Consider the following 22,873-nt stretch of genomic DNA (forward strand, 5'->3'; position numbering starts at 1 on the left):
TTGCATTTTCACTGAGGCACAGGACTTGCTTCAACAATCTTCTGTAAAGTGTTGATAATATATTAACATCTTGTGGGAGCTTATGCAATACATAGCAGTTACTCTTAGCCCAGGGTATCTACATCTCCTGCTGATTTAGTAGTGCTGGGACAGCGATATAAGGATAAAGTGTTCCTGGATATTCACTGTTTGGGTTTTTTCCTCTTTATGGCATTTCTCTTCCTTTTTTTTGCTTGCTCATTTCTTCTCTTCTCTTGTTTTTTTCCCTCTGGTTTTCCTGGTGTAGGGATGGATGGGGGAGACCGGCCATTGCACACAGGCACAGTGTCATTATGCCAGGCTGGATTGGGGAGGGGCAGAGCATGTTAGGTGTGAGTGGGAAGGTGAACCACTCATCACAGCTCTGGATGAGGGGTGAGTACGGGGGTAAGTGGGAGGAGGATTGACGACTACTGTTACATGCACAAACGTACAATGGTCATCAATACAAAAGGTTAATTTTTTGCAATGTATAATCTTATCTTGCATGAAGGGGGATTTTATTTCTGTGTAGATTGTTCAATTAGTCAGCAAAGTGTTTGGGCTCAGTTTAGAATGCACACAAGAGGTATAGCGCAGATATTCGATTTAAATGAATTTAGATTTTACTTTCCATAGTAGGATCCTAAGTGGCCCAGCAGCATTTAGTTCTGGTTCCGAGTTCAGAATAGGTTTGAGTAGACGATAATGAATAAAATCTTGAGGGTAGTCTTGTTTAACATAAACGGCCTCAATAATAAAAAGAAACTGCGGGCCATTGAAACATGAATTAAAACCAAAAAACCCTCAGAGATTTTAATCCAGGAGACCCAGATTCTGGCAGGTAAATTGATGGAATTCTCTATGTTTAAAACTTGGGCAACATACAGGGGCTTTTCCTCCTCCCAAGCAGCACATTGGGGTACTGCGATCTTTGTGGGGAAAAGGCTGGATGAGGAAGTGGTTAATTTCTCTAGTGATAAAAATGGAAGGTGGTTCTGGGTGACCGGACACCTTACCTTTGTTGGTATCTATTCCCCAAGTGAAGTCAATGCCACGCCCTTTGAAGAGTTATTTCAATCCTTATTACAAAGTACGGGTGGGATAATCATGGAGGAAATACAACTTTCTGCAAAATCTGAAAATTGATTCCTCAGTTAAATCAAAGAAGCTGTTAAAACCAAAAATGTCTGTAGTGTAGTTCCTATTTTCCCTATAGGCCCTGCGCATTGGAATAACATAAACAGCAGTGTAGATGTAGAAGTGCGGTCTTCTGGGTCTCTACTGACTATGTTAGACTTAATTGAGTTTGTACCAGCTAGCTCAGAGGTCACTGGAAACTTTCTTGACTGAATAGGAAGTGTTGGTTTTATAATCAAAGGAAGAATGGACACTTGTTACCACTTTAACCATTGGTTAAGGTTGGACACTCTCATAAACGCGGTGTTGCTTGTGCGGTGTATGTCTTTCTTCCGCCCCTCACACGCGTTATGGCATTTATCATCGAGTGTTCCAATGACGTGCTGTATGCCAAGCCTCAACCCGAGGCAACCTCTGGCGTTAGTGGCAGTGTCCAGAGATAAGGGTAGGGGGAGGTAGGGCACCCAAAAAGTAAGATAAAAAGCTAATACTACACCGGTGAGAATTTTATTAAAAGAGGTGAAGTATTGCTAATAAAATTAGTTGCGGTATAATGGGAGGTCGGGTTAATGGATCTCTTTATACCTTTTTAACTATAGCGTCAACATGTTTCTGCTCCATGTCGCCCAGAAACATGTTGACGCTATAGTTAAAAAGTGTCCATTCTTCCTTTGATTATAAAACCAATGCTACCGGGGTGATGAATGGGCCGTCTACCCTACTCCCCAATCTTTGATTAATTGAATAGGAAGTGATCAGCTTCCCTGGCTCAGACAAGAAGGGATTCAGTTTTCCAACAACCGCATTAACCTGACAACTTTGCTCCTCAGAATAAGAGTCAATCTCTAAAGTCGTGTGAAACAATAGACAGCTATTTCACTCAGTCAGTTGTGCAAGAATTACTTTCACCAAGATGCAGAGAATAGAGAGACGGGCGTTTTCAATAAAAGGTATTATTTATTGAACAGTCTTTCTTCTCATGTAAGAGAAATTAATTGCCACAATTGCAAGACTTGTTATTATAAAAAGTGCGTACAGTAAAAGGAGTATTGCGAAATAATACTGTAAAAGCATTGATATGGTTTCTTAGCCATACAATAGTTAAAATGAGTAAAATATATACATTCATATAGACATTTGGCTAACGTCCTCAACTGACGCTTCTAACTACGCCCACCCCGGTGTACCTGACCTAAGCCTAATACTTGGGAGGGAGTAAGTAAGTAGCAGTTTAAGTTAAGTTGGTTTTGCCGAGGGTTTGCTTCAAGAATTCTCTCTAAGGGTTTAGTCAAAACCGTACCTCTGGAATAGAATGTTGGAGGTCTGGTATCTCCCCTCAGGACTTGATATTCCAGTTACCCGCAAGGGTAGGCTGGAAACGCCGGAGCTGGATTTTCTCGGCAGGAGAAAAGACAGCGTCTTTCTCAGCGCGTCAAGGAGGAGGAGGGGCAGCGTCCGTGGGCTTCTCGCATCTGCTGGGCTCTGCAAGGGACAGCTGTTCTGCTCCTGTATTCACCACCACCATCATATTTGCTTAAGGCAACGTTGGTATTATTTATACCTGAAAGGTGCCTTGTTTGACGTAAGTTTTTGGACATAAGACGTCAATAAAGATGTCACCGGTCATTCTTACAGTGCTCATTAGAGTTCTATTACTAATAAAAACAAAGCAAGCGGGGCTTTCCCAGGTTGCTGGGGGTTTTATCTGTTGAAAGAACTCGGTGTGTAATCTAGGAATCTAAGATAGTGGCTTCTGCTGTGTCAGGTACAGTAATGAGCTGCAGAGACGAGTTTCTGAAATATGGCTCTGATCGTTTATGCCATTATAGGGGTATGAATTGATTATAGCCGTATAGGGGCATAAGCTCACAATATTGATCGGGGTCCTAGATAAAACACAACACCCACTCCACAAATTTATGTCCATCAAATTACTAAAAACTAAAGCAATAAGATGCGCGTGTAATACTTCCCACCCCAAAATACATATTGCATTTGAAATGGCGTATATGAAATACATGAGAGTATAGGTACTGTACGTTTGAAGCATAGAAATCATTCAAAAATTATTGCATATGTAATCAGTTGAACGATTTTGCAAAAAAAATCACACATGAAATGTCTCTTAATACAGAAAAGAAGGGCGAGACAATTTCATCACATATAAATGCAATTGCTGTAAAATGTGCTAGAGGCAGAGGTAAAGGTTTTTTCTCTAGATTCACAAAAAATAGAAGTTCTGTTCTTTATGAATAGTTCTACTTTAATCAAAAGTATTTGTGCCAGAAAAAAAGTAAATATTTTGAAAAATGTTCAATGAAAAAAAAAAAAAAAAATTCTCATGGTGAATGGGGGTCTAGAGTTCCAACGCTTTTCAGTAGTTTTTGCTGATCAAAACTGAAGGCCGAATTCAGAGTTCATGGGAACGCTAAGCGCCGGAATGCTTTCCAAAAATCATTGTTTCTGTTCAGGGGAGAACATCATATCAGACAAGCTCTCAAAGAATAGGTCTACATATTCAGGTGACAGTTCGACCAAGTTCGATAATGCTATAACTTGGCAGGTGTGAGAATGATTGCTATCATCGATGTCTGGATCAGCAATGCTAACAGAGGGCCGTACCTTGGTGATGTTGCTTTTATGTATCACTTCACTGCCGCCACCTAGTCGTAGCGCAGGAGTCTCAACGAATGCCGTCATCAGGATTGGTAGCCGCTGGGGAAAACACGATGCATGAGCCGTTACAGGACTTAGCAAAGTATCGATATCCATCGGTACTGCTGATGGTAGTGCAAGACAGGTGTCTAACACGCATTCTTCTCCGCGTAGCATACATCGAAGCAAAGGTAAGATGCAGGTCTGCCATATAGGTCTGAATGAAAGAAACCAGGTCATGTTCAGATCTCTCAGCCTGGCCAATCCAAGGACTCTAGTTATGCGGTCCCGGTAGCGTACTGCTAGGATCGTTTCTTCCATCCTTGCCGGAGCCGGAGGGTCAAAAATAAAATTCCTGCTACAAGTCCCAAAATCAGGGGTATGCCGCCAAAGACTGAATGGACAAAATTAGGAATAATTCCCAGGATTGCTTTGAATGGTGTTAACAGTCCCGAAAAAATCGTCTTAAATACGTTTGAGATACCTACGGCATCCGACATATTTAGAATTTGGCTAAGCATTTCTGTGAAATGCACGGGGCAATTTGTTGATCAAAGGTCATGTATCTCTGATGTTGTCCTTGCAACTTGGAGATCATACGTCTCTTTCAATGACGTGATGGGCACTGTTGTCTGTAAAAGCACAGACTTCATTCTGCTTAAAGTATCAATTCGTATAGAAGAGACATTCAAAGGAGGCCAAATCGGCGTCTCGGAATCTCCAGGGCCGTTTGGAAACAATGCTTGCGTACAGCAAGTGACCATGGAAGTCACGCTTACGAGATATGCTTTCCCTGGCACCAAGCCACAACAGCTGTGATCCATTATTAGAATGTAACTCCCGTTAGAAAGCTGCCTAAAGAAGGGCTCTATCTGCGTTGCAGGTGTGACGTGCTAGTGGCATGAAAGGTTGTTTGAAGTTCCTTCACAGGCCCCGTGTAAATTAATACCCTGGCACAAAAGTATACCGCTTAGTGAATGTTTGCAATTTTCACCACTAAGAAATAAAACATTTTTGTCACTGTAGCATGTGTGTGTATATGATAATTTCCATGATGACTTAATGTACCCTTAACCCAATCGTTCATACTGGCCTGTCGCTATATACTCAAGGCAATTTTTAAATCGGAAAGTTGTTATCGGAATTGTGATAATCCCATGTATTATCCATTCAATGACAGGTCTTTCTGACATTGTCAATGGTAATCTCTCAAGTTTTTCGATGCTCACGATTGTATAGTCTGCTCCTTTCTGTGCCAATCCGATTTGTTTATCAGTAAGGTTAAAGATGGAAAACAATGACGTTGTGTTGATTAAACACCATGGCACATAGCCTGAACGAAGATTTTGCAGCGTCCAGCCTAGCTGTACAATAGAACGTAATTGGGACTGGCCATGTTGTAACATTAGCAAGTCTTTATCTATTATATCGATGGCAGATGATACAATACTGTCCAGTGAATATATTCTGGAGGACAGAGTCATTAACCCACTATCCACAACAGAAAGTGATTTTTCCAAATTAATACGATCAATTTCTCGTATTTTTTCAGCTGTTTCAATTTGCATTACTTTCTTTTTTTTTGTGTTGAAATTTTTTATTAGAAATTTGAAAATAAAAGTACAGATGGAAATAATGATACAGAGTAAAATCTTTGGTAAGTAAAAAATGGTACACATTAAGAAAAGCATTACACAGAATATAATAAATATGAGAACATAAGGATAACGTATATTCCGTAATCCTAAATGCAATGATAATGAAAAGATTATAAAATAAATGCAAGATGAAAGAAGAATGAAGGAAAGGAAAGAAGAATAGAACAGAAAAAGAAGAAAGAAAAAAAATAAAGAAAGAGGAAAAAGAAGAGAAAAAGAAAAGAATAGACAAAAAAAAAAAGTCCCAGAGCAACACAAATTTACATAAAAAGAGGTAAGGGAAGAAAATGTAAAGCTGAGCAATACGAGAGGAAGAACTCAAAAGAATAGGATTAAGAAGGTGGAACAATCAGAGGAGAAGGAGGAGTGGAGCAAGAATCATCATGGACAGAGGCTTCCAGAAAAGGGGACCACACCTGGAGAAAAATGGAAGCTTGATCCTGCAAATTATAAATTGTACGTTCATGTAGAGCTGTTTGCATCATCGCCACCAACCACTCCTCCTGCGAAGGGGGCAGAGGAGATTTCCAGTGCCGTAGTATGCAAATTTTTGCCGTGGCCAGAGCCGTATGGAGAAGACGAGTTTGTGGTTTAGAAAGCTTCGGAAGGTTACGAAAATCATGCAAAATGATATTCAGGGAGGTAAGGGGTAGAGGGAGTAGAGGGAGTGACATAGTAGTGACCAACGTCTTCCGTACAAAAAGCCAAAAAGGTGTCGTAAGAGGGCATTCACAAACAATATGCGTAATATCACAACCAGAGGCTGAACACCTCCAACACAAAGTATGGGATATTAACTTAGCATGGTGTAACTTGACTGGAGACCAGCACTTGGCTGACGAGTAGCGAGAGTGCATGTAACAGGTTCTGGGATTTGACTGCAAATTGTGTGATTCTGGCCTGCATAACCTGCCTCACCCTAACGGACCAGCGGACCAGCGGACCAGAGCACTTAGGAGGGTGCTGAGAGAGCCTGCTGTTGCCGCCACGCCTCGCCGGACCCGCTTTGCGGGTCCCGCTTCGCGGCTAACAGCGGCCAGTTCTACACTGTGAGGGGTTTGTCCTTCTCCGACCGGCAGGGCTGCGAGCTTGGAGCGGTGGACTCCAAGCACCAGGATTCCCCGCGCGCCCGTGTCCACCTGGGCTGCTCTCCCTGCCGGCCCCGCCCCCCCAGTGACCAATCACATAGCAATAAAAGTGAAGCATCATCCCCGCTGCGCGGGAGCGCGCGGGAGGGCGCCGGGAGAAGCCCGGGACAAGGGCGGGACCGTTTGTGGACGTTTGTGACCTGGAGTGACCGGACCGAGCCACCCCTCTAACCTGTGTGAGCCTCTTTCTATCAGGGGCAGGATTAAATCTTCGTTAACTGGAAGTCTCTCAACCGCAGGAGGTATGGAGAAATTCCTCATAAGGGCCAACAATATCATAGACAAGGAGATAGTCATCCTGGAAAAGCGTCTGTCAACCGAACTCACCTCTCTCAAACGCTCATCCATAGGACCCCTTGCCAACGCCAAAACGCCCAACAGAAATAGCGAACAGTCTGCTATTATGGAGGTAACATCCCCGCCAAGAGAAGACCCTGGCACCTTGGCTACCCTGGCTACCACAATCGACACTGTGGCGGACATTAATTGTGTCACCGAAAGCAATAATGTTTCTCTTTCATCCCACCTTGAAGTGAGCATTATTGAAAATAAGAGTCAAGGGGAGAGAGAGGGCGCAATTAGGAAACGGAAAAGAGTGTATAATAAGAAAGAAACTAAAACGGGAAGGTCTGTAAAATCAGCCAAAGTGCGGGGGAGCCACCCCAGACTACTAACCCCCATGATGTCTCCCCTCCGGGTAGAGAAGTGTCCATGGAATGGGCCGTGGCTTTACTTAAATCAATTATATCCCCATTAGAGGCTAAATTGGATAGGTTAAATTCCAGAATATCCAACGTAGAGAAAACAACTGCCTCTATTCTAGCCACCCTTAGTAACCCCCAACGTCAAAACATCCCTCCTATTATTCCAACTCCCCTGATCTCTGCACCTCCTAACCCGAACCAACCTATTATCCCTTCACTGAATAACTGTTTACCAACTCCCTCCCTGCCCAGCAACACAACGGCCGAGAATGTGGCGAGTCATCAACCCAGTCAATCTAACCCATCAGTTCACATGGTTGAGGGAAACCAGGGATCCCCGGTTAAGGTACATAATACTCCTAGACCTAGACGGCCTGATCTTCCACCAGAGGCTAACCGGTTTACAGTCATCCTAGCTGGAGTACCACCACTAGAAAAAGGGGAGACAGAAACCTTCAGTTCCCTGAAAAGCAAGATAATCAAATGGCTTAACTGGAATAGACCCCTCCCGACCCACCTACACAACGAAATTATCATGGTCAGGAGGGTTCTCTGGATAGGTAAGACCCCTAAAAATATCAATGGTGACTGTTTAACCGTTAGCTTCAGAGACCCCCGTACAGTATCCCACATATGTGCAGGCTTCAACAGATCTTTCGATTCCACCATCCAGACCCTCCCAGTTTCCTATTTTTTTCCACCAACTGACATTCACCACCATTCGAGAAGAGGGGACTGGACTGTTGTGGAACGTAGGGGCAGGCAACGAGCATACGATACCAGACCACCTAGACAACCCCAATATGTGCCCCAATTTCATCCCTTTACGGATTATAACCGCTTTGGTTGCCTAGAAGGTTTAGAGGGAGTTGATTGACTACACCCCGTCTCCTCCTCCCCGGAGCTGATTCATGCCCCAGCTAACATTGAAGTTCTACCTACTGTTAAACCACCAACCCAATGCTTGGAAACTGACCCCAACCTGACATCTATTCCACCGATTGCCCCGAAGGCAACTCTTCCTGTAGTTCATGTGATGGTACCTACCCATGTGGGTTATGTAACTCCTCCCATCATAGCTACCACCACTGATCTGGTTCAGGCTCCCACTATTGTGGGTCATGCCACCCTCCCCACCCCAGTTATCTCCACTGATTCGATACAGATTTCCTCCGATGTGGCCCATACTACTTTTCCCACCCCATCTATCCTCACCGATACAGTACAGGCTCCTGGGCTAAAGGGATATTCAATGGCGAGTTGGAACATTGCAGGGTGGCGGCAAAAAGTTTTAGCCCTGGGCTGGAGGGAGCACATTAGGGATTTTGACATTCTGTGCCTGCAAGAAACGTGGTCAGTGGAAGATATTCATTATGATGGTTTTGTTTCATACAATTGTAATGCTGTAGAATCCGTAATGGGGAGGGCCAAAGGTGGATTACTGATCCTATTATCTGTACACCTCCCTATACATGTAAGGGAAAGTCATTTAGTGGGGTCCCATTCGCAAATACTGGAAATACTGGTCGGTAGGGATAGAAACCTTCTATTGATTAACCACTACAATAACATCTTTGACCCTTCCAGTACCACTGTTGTAGATGAACTAGAAACTGTTATGGACTCAATTCTCTGTAAATCGGCCATATCCTATGATATTGTTTGGGGGGGAGACTTTAACATCAAAACTTGCCCTCTCTCCTATACAACTACATGTGGATACGATGGGGACAATGGGGAGTATTTATTAGATTTTCTACACTCTCCCTACGGTACTTCCCTTAACAACTTGATGCTAAAGTATGATGTGTCCATTCACCAACATGCCCCTGACAACGAGGGTAACTTGGCCCCCACCTTTACGGGGAGAAATACTACCTCTATTATTGATTTTTTGCTCATCTACAACCGGTTAGTCCCGCATTGTTTGGTCCCACAGATCTTGGACCTCGGTCTGAGCGACCACAATGCACTAACTATGACCATATTCTGCGAGATCTCTAGGAAGGTATTTTCCGGTAGGGTTGTTGATGACATTACCCCATGCAGGCCAAATGGGATACGCATCAAGTGGTGCGGGGAAAAATCTGAGAATCTACACCGTAGTGTTGTGAAAGCTGGCCTAAATACGATACTTTGCTGCCTTGATACTGAAGCCCTACCTGAACATTCCGTAAATAACTTTGAGAAATTGGGTGCCATAATCAAGCAAACCCTTACCACCAAGAAGGTCCAAAATAAACGGGATACACAGGGTTGGTTCAACCAAGCATGCACAAGGGCATTAAAAGCCCTTAAACTTGCCCTCTCCACTACCCCCAGAGATAGGGAAGCAGTTATATCCCTGAGGGCTAATTACAAAAATGAGCTGAAACTCAGGAAACAAGAACTAAGAGAAATAGCCTGGGAAGATCTGAATAAAGCTGCAGCCCTCCGGGACAGCAAGCTGTTTTGGAGTACCATCAACAGCCCATTCCTCCAAAAGGAGGAATTTCCAGTTCTTACCACCCAAGTAAGCGAAGATGGCTGGGTGTTACACTTCACAGGGATTTTCGATCCAACTGGAGAACCTAATTTTAATTCTTATAATAATCTTATCACCCCAGTTGAAACCCCGAGAATCACGATCCACGAGGTGGATATGGCAATAATGAATAGTAAAGGGGGAAAGGCACCGGGCCCAGATAGGGTGCCAATCGATCTATATAAACACGATCCGGCCTTCTGGAGTCCATTATTGACCATAGCATTTAATGCTGCTATGGATAATAGGGCTCCCTCTACCTGGGGTGAATCCATTATAATTCCAATCTACAAGAAGGGGGATAGAGGAGAGGCTAAGAACTACCGCCCTATCTCCCTTCTGGATTCCTCATTAAAAATTTTGAGCAGGGTCTTGTTAGCTCGTTTGGAAGACTGGGCCATAGATAATCATATTCTTGCCCCATCCCAATACGGCTTTAGAAAGGGCCTTGGTACTATTGAACAATGTATCAATCTGAACCTTTTAATTGGGAAATATACCAAGGCCAAACCGGGATCACTATTTTTGTGTTTTGCGGTTCTTTCTAGCGCATTTGAACTGGTTGACCATGCCTTGTTATGGTCAACTTTATTGGGTATGGGAGCCCCCCCTGATATTATTCATTTTTTAGCCACACTTTATTCTAATTTATCGGCCCAAATCCGTTATGGTCCAGCGGGGGAGTGTACACGAAAGATCAAGGTAAGATCTGGTATCCGACAGGGATGTGTTTTGGCCCCGTTGCTTTTCTCGCTCTTCATTAATTCGGTTGAGCAAGATCTAAAGCAAATCCATGCTGATGCCCCCCAAGTAGGAGGCACCCCCATACCGGTATTACTTTATGCCGATGATACTGTTTTACTTTCCAGGACTCCTATAGGCCTCCAAAAATTGATGGATGGGTTTTATGATTTTATACAGAGAAGGAAACTTAAAATCAATAATTCCAAAACCTTTGTTATGGTGTGTGGTAAAAAGCTGAAACTTTTTAAACCCTTTTGTTTTAAGGAAAACCATATCGAGACTGTTACCAATTTCTGTTATCTGGGTGTTACTTTTAATAACAGAGGCTCGTGGGCCCCAGAGGAGATAAATGTTAAAGCTAGAATGGGAAAGCATCCCTAGGGTCTTCCGCTTTGCCTCTAAAGTAGGAAGCCGCCGTATTGTAGACATGCTGACTATATACAAGCACAGATGTACATCAATAGCATTGTATGGTTCTGGGGTGTGGGGACACTGCAACGTAAGGGCCCTGCAAATTATGGAAAACAAGTTCCTCAAACGGTTGCTCTGCCTTCCATCTTCGGCATCCACTGTTTTAACACACTTGGAACTAGACTTGGATTACCTATCCGATCTAACAGGACTAAGGCCATTGCTGGTATGGAAATCCATTTTTACCAAGACGGAAACTGCCTTTACCAAAGACATTATTAAGGACTGTTTACATTTGGAAAAAGCTTCAAATATTCCTTGGTTAAAATATGTGATTTCAACTGTTAAGGATCTGTTTGATATGGATATATGCAATGACCCCACTTGTTTGAATTCTCTGAGCAAACAGGAACTAAAAAACGATTATCTGAAGGCCAAATCTGATTTACGAAAAAATGCAACCAGAGAATACTCTACCCATATTTTTAATTATTCATTGAAAGAAGATAGACGTGGTATACCCATGTACCTTAATGTTATCCATAGACAGTCTCATCAATTTGTACTCTCAAGACTGAGACTAGGTATAGCACATAACCTGGTTGCCTTCCCCACAATGAAATGTCATCCGGCTACCCCTTGTCCATGTGACGGTTTTACTAAACAAAGCACACCGCACTTTTTACTACTCTGTCCTTTGTACAAAGCACAGCGTATTTGTTATCTTAAGCCTATGTTCTTGAAATATTCCATGTATACAACAGGAAATGCCATGAGGCTTTTATTCTCACTCGCGAGCCCAGATATATGTTTTTTTACTGCTACTTTCATTTTGAAATCTATTAGAGCAAGACTTAGTATGGTTTTCCCATAATTTCATGTACAGTAATCCCCACATCATATGCCAAATTTTCCCTGCTCATCAATTTTATTTGTAGTTCCCCTCACCCAGGGGTTGTATTTTTTGAACATATTCACGCATATGCAATGTTTTAAGCTGTATACTTTTATGATGTTTTTTAAACAATCGAATAAAGTTTATAAACTGAAACTGACTGGAGACCAGTGCCATTCGTGTAGAATTTTAAAAACACAAAATTTAAGACGGGCTTCACGAACTCCCTTATGTAACCCTTCCAATATTTGGTCCCTTTGAGTATTGGAATATGTAACCGAGAGGCGAGATTGCCATTTCAACTGGAGAGCTTGTGAGAGGGGTTGTGAAAATAGAGGATGCAAGAAAGTTTTATAAAGACGAGAAATCACACCTTTAAGATTCCCCCACAACTGTAGATAGGACAAAAGAGGAGATACAGATATCAAATCAGGCGGGGGACCTAAATGTTTCGTGAGAGCTTGCTGGAGCTGAGTGTATTTACAGGATTGAGTGGATGGCAGATGGAATTCCTCACAGAGTTGAGAAAAAGATTTAAGAGTGTTATTGTGAAACAACTGATCTATTGTCTGAATACCAGCTTCCTGCCATATGGGCCAGGACAGAGTACGACCTCCAACCCGAACGGCAGAATTAATCCATAAAGGAGCTTTAATATGGATGCGTGAGTTAGATTTAAGTATACGATGACTCCTCTGCCAAGATTTGGACATTGCAGATAAGATAGGGTTTTTAGGATCAAAAGAACTGACCCCTTTACCATAGAGAAGTGACAAACCTGGACCAGAAGCTAACAAGTGACGTTCAAGAGGGACCCAATTTGCATTACTTTCCATGCCTCGTTGTATGCTGCATATACACTTGCCGCTATGAAACTTTTTTGACGCTGTTTGCGTGGTCCCATAATGAAATCGCGCAAATCAGCACCATCTTTAAGTAAAGATAAATGTTGCTTAATTTCTGCCAGTGTGGATGATTCTAGCCATTCAAGGCACAGTTTCCCTACACTGTATGTTGTTACTATCCCTGGATGTTGTCTCTGGGAGTATCTAGGGTCTGGTCTGGTCATTTTTAACCCCTGTGTTTTGTTCAGGAATCTATCTTGACAGTTATTCGTGTCAGTAGGCCAGATTAACACTTTTTCCAATCAGGATGTGTTCTGTTTAGATATAAAATTTTTGATACGTCTATTTCAATCTCTGTGGTTGCATTATCGGGTACTGGCTTTGGAATAGATGGTTTGTTAAGGTCTTGAATCTTAGCTAGGCCAAGACAGGTTGTTTGGTGAATTGTGTCATTTAAGAACATTATTTGTTCTGGGATCATGCAGGCTCGAAATAATGCTTCTAGACCCTGTACCTGCCAATCTTTTGTACCCCAGATGGTTTTTGTTTCAATGTTGCTTTTCCAGAAATCAAAACCAAATGTCATCATTTTTTCATAAAATGCTTCAGAATATATCAATTTAGTATTTGTCAGCATTGTTTTCATCCCTGTTTTATCCAACAGTTTATAATAAAACGTTTCTGCATCACTTGTGTTAAACCCTGAGAAGTATTGGAATTTCTCATAGAATGTTTTTGAACTACTTTTAGGTGGAGTAGCACAATGTTCCCATTGGTTATATTTAAAAACATTTCTAGGTTGTGCAGATTTATGCAATTAGTGGTCTCCGTAATGTGAGAAACAGTACATCTGTTCATAATTAGATGAACCTTGTAAATAATCATGTTCTTGAAATCTTGCTGACAACACTAAATCCGACATCATATTATTTATACTTTCAAAATCCCAATCATCAGAGAATGTACTTGGTTTTACAAAGTCACTTAATGAAACCTTGAACTGGTGAGGATATTTCAAGATCTCGACCGGGCCATATACTTCATAGTCAGTATTGTCCCATACTACCCCGCCGGGTATTGGAATGGCTGTGACATTTACTGATGATAGTCCTCTTTTCTTGGCGTGAGATGATTTGTGGGGTTTCAGGACTAAGTTGATGTTCTGACTTGCTGTGTCCATTGAACTGTATTTTCCCTCAATGAATTTTCCCAAACAAAGTACCATGATGAGCCAAAGCAAGAGGAAAAATACACCTAGCCCAAACCAAAACTCTAACCATGGAGAAATAAGATAAGTTTCCTGAGTTGATGAAAGAGTTCTGTTGTTTTTTCTTTAAAAGTCTTTGTTTCTGGCGTCACTTCAGGGTCACTTTGATCTTCAGAAAAGTTATCGAAATTGATGAAGTAACCAGAGGCAGTTCTGTCAATTGTTGGAATTGTTTTCTCCATTTGCTTTTCATTAGCACATTCTGATGCCACATCATTGTAGACTGGTGTTTCATGACGAACTGTTTCAATCTGTGTTTCAAGAGGCACGAGTTCCAAGGCATTATTGCATAGTCCCTCTCTGTGCACTGCAGGTTTATCAAAATTGATTAGTCTTTCAGTTTGATACTCTTGGATTGTTGCAAATTTGGGTATTCTGTTATTTCTTGGGAGTCCACTTTGCCTACTGTTGATTATAGGCCATATGATTGTGGTTTTACCAGGTCGATTGATACAACTCGGTTCTCCTTTTTACCAGCAAGGGACGGTAGTACTACTGATCTTGTTCCGTTGATTGCTAGGACAGGTACTGCTTTTCTGTAAGAAGGCCCAAATTCCTTCTTCACCGCTATTTTCTCTCTGACCAGATCCCCAATTTCTGGAATCTAGACAGGTCTTGCTGGGACTGGTGGTGTGTCTTCAGTGGTAGTTGGCTGTTGCTTTATTTTTATGTTGCTTAAGGATTTTCTTGTTTCATTCAAGTCCTGTAAAACAGCCAAACGATATTTGATGTCAAAGTCTTTATTCTTATCTTTTACCACTGAAGCCTGACTATCAAGATCCTGAATATGCATTCTAGTTCTGAACAATAGTTTGTACAGGCTGAAACCTTTTAGAGAATTTCTTGGCAAATTATTTAGACTACGTTGGACACTTATTAAATGTTTGACCCACCCATCACCCGAACCTAATACCTTCGCCGTTATAGATTGCTTTATGTCCCGGTTTTTTCTTTCCACTACACTGTTCCCCTCAGGGTGAAATGGACAAGAGAATCGCAACCCAATGCCCATACTGGTCATGGCCTCTTTATAAGCTCGAGAGCTGACAGCAGGACCCTGGTCAGAATGAAACATGGCAATTGCGTATGTGCCGATAAAGACTCGCAGATCTTTATAACAGTTTTGGCGTCAGCCGAGCCCTGGGGCCACATTTTTTAAAGTGAATGTAGTCTTAAACAATTAATAGGACGCTGGATTGCATATAGACAGCATTACCCTGTCCACAAAGGGTATCTGGGCAACAGGCTGGACAGGTTCACTACTGCGATCTCTGCTGCAGTCTTGACAGTTCTTTGCAAATATTTGATGTTGCACGCTCATCCCCGGCCACCAGTACTCTGATTGTAATTCAGTCAGAGATTCTTTGATCTTTTTGTGCCTCGGACCCAATCCCATGTGTGCGTCTGCTATTAAAAAGATTCTCCTGTTCATGTTTGGAATTACCCTATCCCCCACTCCAGGGATTTGAGCAAAAGGAACGGAGTTTGCATCAATTACGTATGCATAATTGAGTGGATAGTTCATGGGTAGTGCTGCACAGTCGCCTTTTAAGGACGTTTTTACTGCCAGCATCGTTTCCCCGTCTATATATTTTTTTGAACGCTTTTTTGTGGCTACGGAAGCCGGTTTAGTTGCTTCCGCTATGGCTGTATTAGCCAATTAATTCCCTGCAACGTGAACGCCATCACGTTGATGACTCAGAGTGTGTATCTCGTGAGTCTTTTGTAGTTCTTTCTGTAAAAGAACTACTTGTTTCCAAAGCATTTTATGCTTGATTGTGGCACCTGTGTCATCTTTGTAATCATTTTGAACCCAGCTCTGCAACTCATTATTGTAAGAGTTGACGCAGAAATGCGAATCGCACACGATTAGTGTTGGGAATTCACGTTCTGCATTTTCAAGCGCCATCTTTAAAGATATAATTTCAGCTCGCTGAGCCGAACATTTTCTCAGTGATTCAGTTTTTGTTATTTTCGGTCTGAATTTACCGCAGAGCCAGCGACCTTTAACAATCGCGCAGGCTGCATCGTAGGATTTATTTTCTACATTGTAATGCTGTACAAATCTGTCTGTATAGATTATACAGGAGTACTGTTGTAGAGGAAGAATTTCGATTGGCAGAGGATATTCTTTTTCATAAGTTAAATCATTCAGTTTTTTCATGTGCGGGGCGAAATAGTATTTCACGTCTTCTGCAGCAAGAGAATTTTCCCACTGTATCCATTTCGGATCAAGTGACACTGTAGGCAGGTTTACTGGGCTGAATAGTGCCTCGAAGGCGGATTCCGCTGTGAGAACAGTGATCCTTTTGCCGTGTGCTAGTTCTCGTTCATTCGCTATTGCAGTTTGCACTGCTTTCACAGTGTTTTCTGTGAGACTGAATGTTTTTTCTGCTTGTGTGTGCAAGTGAGATTTGTAAGCTATTGGTACCGTTTCTCCCTCATTAGAGGTCAGGTACGTGAATTCGCATCTTCCTGGGATGACTCGGATTACAAGGTTGCGTGTATTGTCATGTGTATCTAATTTTGTTTTTGCTAACATGTCTGTTTGCAGTGATCTCAAAATTTCTGTGTGTTTTTGAGTCCAGTTGATTGGTTTAAAATCAGGTTTAATTAATTCGTAGAGAGGTTTAACCCTCTCCGCGTAATTTAGAATGTAAGTTCTTCCGAAATTCAGGAAGCCTAAAATCGATTGTAAGTTCTTCAGCGTTTTTGGTGCTTGGAGTACAGCGCATTTCTCTAAGAAGTTGTCCGCTAGGCTTTTTCCTTCACTTGATAATTCACATCCTAAAAAATAATACTGTCAGATGGGCAATTCTTGACTTTTTAAAGTTGAATTTGTAACCCTCTGCAGCGAACCCAAGTATTATGGTGTTCACCCTTTTCAAGTGAGTATCCAAGTCGTCGTCTGTTAGATAGATGTCATCGACATAAGATAATGCCTCATCATCATATATTTGTAGTAACTCTGTTACTCTGGCTGAGAATAGTCCTGGGCTGTTCTTGAATCCCTGTGGGAGCCTACAGAAATTTTTCTGTGACCCCATTACTGAGAAAGCGGTAAAGTACCTGCTCTCTGGTGCAATATTTTGACAAAAGAACCCATTAGATATGTCTAATGTCGTTTTATATTTTTTGCGAACTATGTTATTCATTAGTGCAAAAAACACAGTTTGAGAGCCTGGGACTCACGTCTGAGTGTTTTTTGCAATTCATTAGTGCAGCACTATGCGAATTTTGTACTGCAAATGTTTTGCAACATGAGTTAAGGTGTCTGTAGTCCAAGACTAGACGATATGAATCGTCCGGTTTGGAGACAGGAAACAAAGGATTGTTCATTTGAAAGGTGCATGTTTCAATCACCCCCTGGTATTCAAGTTGATCTAAAATCTCCCTGACCTGTTTTTTAGCTTCTTGCTTAATTGGATACTGCCTTTGTGCAGTCGGTTGAATTTTTAACTGGATTTTGTGAGGAGGAGAGTCCTCATCCCATCCTACATGATTTTTATATAATGCTGGTGCCTGGGCTACTGCCCATTTCCTTAGATATATATATTTAGTGTGAATTTGAATGTGACTTGAGAAGGCAGGCATAATCATTTCTTCGCCATGAGGGCACTCCCTGACAAACTCCGGGGGCCAATCTTTCTCAGCTAACAGGATGTCATAGCCTTTTGAGAGTTTATCCCAAAATAGACCCCTTATTTTCCTAGTCTTATCACCCTCTATACGCATGTCAGAAGGTTCAAGTAACACTGGAGTCGACACTGGTTCCTATGCCCACCACCTCTAAAAGGAATAACTTATGTACACACTCTAAACAATCGCTGTGAATTACTTGGAAATAACAGGTGATGTCTCTTACCCTCTGTATGAGCTGGACTGGCCTCTCTATGTGGTAGCAGACGGGTTCTTCACTGTTCCTTCAAGACCTCAAAGCGAAGGACTAAATGGAAATTGGCTTGGAGAGTCTCTTGGGAAATTGGAATGATTGAATGTTCAGACTCAAGGAAAGTTCGCTGAAGTCGACACTGAAATGACTAAACCTGGCTATAAGTAAGCTAATATAGTCCTAGAAAAACAGTCTTAATCTAAGGTGAGGTAAACCCCTACTCTGATACTACGAAATATCTAACTAGAATACTATGAAGTGGCACTAACTAATGCAATACTACAAAATTCTTCAATAAAGTCACTTGCCAGAATCCCACGTTGCGCATGCGATAAGAAACATCCAAGAACAAGAAGCGCTGACAGGAATTTTTCGGAACAAGAACTTCACACAAGAGCCGCGCTATGACTCCGGTGAAGAGGTCAGTTGAAGTGCGCAGATTCCAGGGCAGCCGTGCGCTTCATCTCCACAGCTGCTCGCGCGCTCTCGAAGACTAGAACGCTCACTCCACACTGTACGTGATCCTCTTTGGCAGCCATGTTGGGGTACTCGCTCTCCTAGGTTCTGGACACAGCGCTGCAGGAATAACGTGGTCACTCTATGCTGCCTCCTCCAATGTGGATATTTAGAGACCTGCTTTAATGACCGCTGAGTTTTCGCTTGCACTGACCTAATGCTAGCTATAGTGCTTGAAGTCTTGACAGTACCCCCTTTCAAGAATGGTCCTTCCAAAGTGGGTTTGTTGGGGTGCGCCTTATGAAAGGCTTCAACTAGTCGTGGGGCATTTACATTGACTGATGGTTCCCACAACCGCTCTTCAGGTCCGTACCCCTTCCACTCTATCAAGTAAAACAGTTTATTCTTAGTGACCTTGGAATCTAAGATCCTGCTGACCTCGTACTCCTCGCTAGATTCTACCGCTATAGCGGGTGGAGAGTCTTTTAACCTGACCTTATCTGGACTTTTCTTCAGAAGGGAAATGTGGAAGGTCGAATGAATTTTCAATGACTTTGGTAATTGTAATTTCACCACTACAGGGTTAATGATCTTCTGGATTTTAATTGGCCCTATGAATCTAGGCTGAAACTTCCGATTACCCTTCAATCTCAAATGTTTTGTGGATAGCCACACCTGATCGCCTACTTCAAACTGGGGACCTTGTCTTCTCTTTTTATCTGCCTGTTTCTTATAGGATTGTTTGGCCCTGATTAAGTTTCTCAATGCTCTTTTGTAAGAACCCTGTAGCTCTTCCATTACACTAGTAACGGCGGGGACATCTCCAATCTGTTTTCCAAGTATGATAGTCGGATGTCTGCCTGTATTCAAGTAAAATGGAGTAAACCCTGTGGAGTCATGAGTTGCGTTATTGTATGCGAATTCTGCTGTCCACAGTAATTCAGACCATTCAACATCCTGCTCTAACAGATAGAGGCGTAAATACTGCTCTAGATCTTGGTTCAACCTCTCGGTCTGACCGTCTGTTTCAGGATGATAACTAGTCGAATAACGTGTATCTATACCTAAATTGTGCATAAAGGTCTTCCAAAATTTCGACATGAACTGTGACCCCCTATCTGAAATGATTACTTGTGGAATCCCGTGTGCCCGAATTATGTGTTGGTTAAAGGTCTGCACTAATTGTGAAGCTGTGGGTACAGTCTTGAAGGGAATGAAATGGCCCATTTTTGAAAATGAGTCCACCACCACCAAAATCACCGTGTTGCCTTGACTAGAGGGCAGATCCACTATCAAATCTAGTTTCACTGTGTGCCATGGGTAGGGTGCGTTGGGTAAGGGTTGCAATAACCCTTGCGGAGCCTGTCGACTGGGCTTCCCCTTGATGCAGATCTCACAGGTCGAAACATATTGTCTTACTTGGGCTGCCAAATCTGGCCACCAAAAGTGACGTCTGACCAGTTCTTCAGTCTTCTTCACTCCTTTGTGGCCCGCCAACCGGTCATCGTGGCAACCTTTCAAGGCCTCTTCTTGAAGTTTTCTGGTCGGAAGATATAGCTTGCCTTCATGATAAGGAAGTCCATCGACAAGAGTCCTTTTTCCATCTGACTCGGCCCACTTACGGAGATCCTCCTCAGAGCAAACTTGCTGAATTTGTTCATCGAATTCTTTCATTTGCATGGCCCCGATAATTTGTTTCAACGGAACTATTGGTTCTTCGACTGAAGGTTTTTCTTCGGCTGTTGGGTTCATGCGTGAAAGGGCATCGGCCTTTCCATTTTTCGCACCTGGTTTGTACGTGATCACGAAGTCAAATTCTGAGAAATACAGGGACCATCTCAATTGACGTGGCGAAAGTGTTTTTGCAGACTTGAGAAATTGGAGGTTACGATGGTCTGTAAATACAGTGACAGTATGCTTGGCCCCCAGTAAGTAGTGTCGCCAGTCTTGGAATGCTTCTCGAACAGCCAACAATTCCTTGTCGGTGATGGAGTAATTACGCTCCGTGTCAGACAGCTTCCTGGACCGGTAGGCCACCGGATGCAGTTGTCCCGTTGTTTTGTTTCTCTGCGATAAAATTCCTCCGGTTGCAAAGTCTGATGCATCTGTTTCAACGAAAAATGCTTGTTCCGGATCGGGGTGCATTAGGATAGGGGCGCTAATGAAGGCAGTCTTCAAGTCTTGAAAGGCTTGCTCTGCAGTTGCGGTCCACACAAATTTTTGCCCCTTCTTTAGCAGGTGAGTGATGGGAGTGACTTTAGACGAGAAATTAGGAATGAACCTCCGGTAAAAATTGGCAAAACCAATAAAACTTTGGATTTCCTTCACACTCCCTGGTGATGACCACTCCTGAATGGTACGGACCTTTGAATTATCCATCTCGACCCCAGCTGCGGACAACATGAATCCCAAGAACTTCACCTTCTCGGCATGGAATGAACACTTTTCCAACTTCACATACAAGTGGTTATCCAAAAGCTTCTGGAGTATGGCTCGCACATGCTTGACGTGATCTTCCATCTTGTCGGAAAAAATCAATATGTCATCAATATACACTACAGCCACTCGATCCAAGAATTCCCGCAGAACATCGTTTACGAAGTTTTGAAAGGCTGCTGGGGCATTGCTCAACCCATAAGGCATCACTTGATACTCAAACAATCCATACTTGGTCCGAAAGGCTGTTTTCCATTCATCACCCTCGGCCACTCTTACCAAATGGTAAGCTCCACGCAGATCAAGCTTGGTGTAAATTTTTGCTCCTTTGACTTGGTCCAATAGCTGATTGATGAGAGGTAATGGGTACCGGTTTTTTACCGTGACTTGATTCAAGGCTCTATAATCAATACAAGTGCGGAGAGTCCCATCCTTCTTGGGCCGGAAGAAAAGCGGAGACGAAACTGGAGATTGTGATGGCCTTATGAATCCCATTTTAGTGTACTCTTCCAAATATTCTTTGAGATAGATGTTTTCCTTTTCTGTGAGCGCATAAACTCGACTACAGGGCAGGTTGGCACCGGCTTCCAACTCAATCTTACAATCATAGCTCCTGTGCGGCGGTAGTTTCTCTGCATTCCTTTTGTCAAACACACTTGCCAAATCTTGGTATTCTTTAGGTATTTCTTCTGCGCTAACAGTGCAAATGCGGAGTGACAATTTAGCCAACTCCGTAGCCGGCGATCCCTCGCACTCTTCTGGACTCTTAGCAAAACAATTTCTCTGACAAAATTCCGAGTTCATCTTGACCGTCCTCCTCTCCCAATCAATAATCGGGTTATGCGTAGTCAACCATGGCAAACCCAAGATCAGCTGGAACTGAGGTGCATCTATGAGGTTAAATCTGATAAATTCTCGATGACCCTGCAACCCCTCCAATTCTAAGGTCTCCGTTTCTTCTACTATGGGTCCTGAAGTCAAATTGGAACCGTCGACCGCTTTTACTACTTCGAGGTTCTTCTTCTTAATCGCCTTTATGCCCATCTCTTGCGCATATTTCAGGTCGCAGAAGTTCCCTGTGGCCCCCGAATCAATCATAACTGAAACTTCTTCCAACTTCTGGGGTCCGAATTTGACTGTAAAAAACACAGTAAGGTGAGGGGCCGCTGACTGTAATGTGTTAATCAGTTGCTGAGGTTCATGAGTTGACTGTTCGGAACATCCCACCAGGGCAACTCCCTTTACTGGTGGGATCGATCTTTTAACCCCTGGCTATTTTTGTTTCTCTTCGGACACTCTCTCACAAAATGTCCCGAGGTACCACAATACAAGCACAACTGGTTTGCTCGCCTCTTGTCTTTTTCTTCTTGTGAGAGAGGTCCCCTGATGGAACCTATTTGCATTGGTTCCTCTCCGGTACCAGTATCGGTTTTTGAGGGTTCAGATCTCATACGGTCTAGGCGTGGCACAAATGACTTGTAATCTCGCTTCTTTTCTGACCTTCTTTCAAACAATCGATGTTCAATTTGAAGAACTAAATCTATAAGTTCTGATATTTCCTGAGGACGTTTTGGGATCTGTGCTAATGCATCTTTTATTTCATCTTTAAGACCTCGATAGAATATCGCAGCACATTTACTGTCGGGCCAATCTGTTTCGACGATTAGTTTGTTGAACTGGGCTATATATGCTACCAATTCTCGATTGCCTTGCTTGAGATCTAGGAGTTTGTTGTCTGTAGCTTGGTTGGCCGTTCTTCTATCGAATATTCGTAGAAATTCTTTCTTGAAACGGTTAAAGTCGTATAATGCTGCGTCATTTCGAGAGACCAACGGCATAGACCAGGCAGCGGCGTCACCGCTCAAGTAAGACAACATGAATGCGACCTTGGCTTGATCCTCTTTGAAAACTACTGATCTGCACAAGAAATGCAAGGAACATTGCGTCAGGAAAATTTGGGCCTTATGGGGGTCCCCGCTAAAGCGGTCTGGGTTGGCTAAAGGGACAATTGGCGCCACTGAATGAATCACTTGCGTGGCCACTTCTGTACCAGAGTTATGAGAGGAATTGAAACTAGGTA

This window comes from Lissotriton vulgaris, chromosome 8 (assembly GCF_964263255.1).
Source record: "Lissotriton vulgaris chromosome 8, aLisVul1.2, whole genome shotgun sequence".
Classification (NCBI taxonomy): domain Eukaryota; kingdom Metazoa; phylum Chordata; class Amphibia; order Caudata; family Salamandridae; genus Lissotriton; species Lissotriton vulgaris.